This window comes from Tupaia chinensis, unplaced genomic scaffold, assembly GCF_000334495.1.
Source record: "Tupaia chinensis unplaced genomic scaffold, TupChi_1.0 Scaffold147340_1, whole genome shotgun sequence".
Classification (NCBI taxonomy): Eukaryota; Metazoa; Chordata; class Mammalia; order Scandentia; family Tupaiidae; genus Tupaia; species Tupaia belangeri.
The window spans coordinates 254,333-255,521 of NW_006207191.1; positions in this window are offsets into that span (position 1 = coordinate 254,333).

Consider the following 1,189-nt stretch of genomic DNA (forward strand, 5'->3'; position numbering starts at 1 on the left):
GTCGCCCGCGGTTCGCATCCCGGACCGGTGGCTTAAAACTCACACCGGGTGCGTGTGCGTGCGTGCCCAAGATCCCGAGAGGAGAATGGAGGAGAAGGGATTGTGGCATGACCATCCCCCCTGGGGGGGTGATTTCTCGCTTTCTGTCTCTATGTCTCTCTCTCTCTGTCTGGCGAGCGCACACGCCCTATAGCGAAAACCTCTCCAAAAAAAAGAGAAATATGTACCTCTGAAAAAAAGGAAATACAACAGTTACCGCAATTACATTGTTAGATGGGTAGAATTTCATATTGAATGGAAGGATTGTGAAGTTTTATATTTCTTGAAGCTAAAGTGTCTACCGCCTCCTTTCAAGGCCGGTTTAAAACCGGTTTAAAAGTGTTCTTCTAAGGCCACGCTAACTATGTAACTCGCTCACGAGAGGGGTGCGAGGTGGGCAGGCAAACTATGAAACGCTACCTGCCTAATGAAGGCTGAGACCAGCGCCCACCGAGAACTAGTTGCAGTGAACGACGTGGGTGTGACGCCAAAGAAATAGATAACATGAACACAAAGGGGCCCTACTACGTAGTGGATTTCCTCTAAACATAAGGAGACACCTTTGTCACACAACTCAAAAACGGACTGCCTAGGGGGCTAGCGAGCCTTCTGCTCCACCAGGTTTTTCATTCTCAGCTGTAAGCAGGCGGCTGGGCTCCAACTGAGAGATGAATGTGGAGGGAAGGGTGTAAAGGAAATCCGGCCTAGGCGTCCTCTGACTCTTCCAGAGCAGAGCGTTTGGAACCTGCTGATATTTTTCGCGTCTTTGGATTCTTTCGAACCTTCTGATTCTTTTGATTCTCAGTTCTCAGCACTAAAGCGCAGCTGAGAAAAGCTGCAACAAAGATGGGAAGGGAGCTAGTATGAGTAGTCAGAAAAAAAGGAGGTGAGAATTGAAGGGGAATAGTTACAAAAAAAAGACACTAAGCAAGTACCGCAGAAGCAGAGCAAACGCAGAAAAAGAAAAAGGAGGCCAGGAGGAGAGAGGAACCTTAGCGGACTAAGAGAGTGACCGAACTCTTCTGGGACAGGACGAGGAAAGGCACGCCCAGAGGGAATCGGCTGCTTTAAGAACAGCTCCGCCTCCTGTCGTGACGCAGCACAGACCCGTCCGCGATTGGCTGCGGCCGGAGGGCGGGATGGGGTTGCT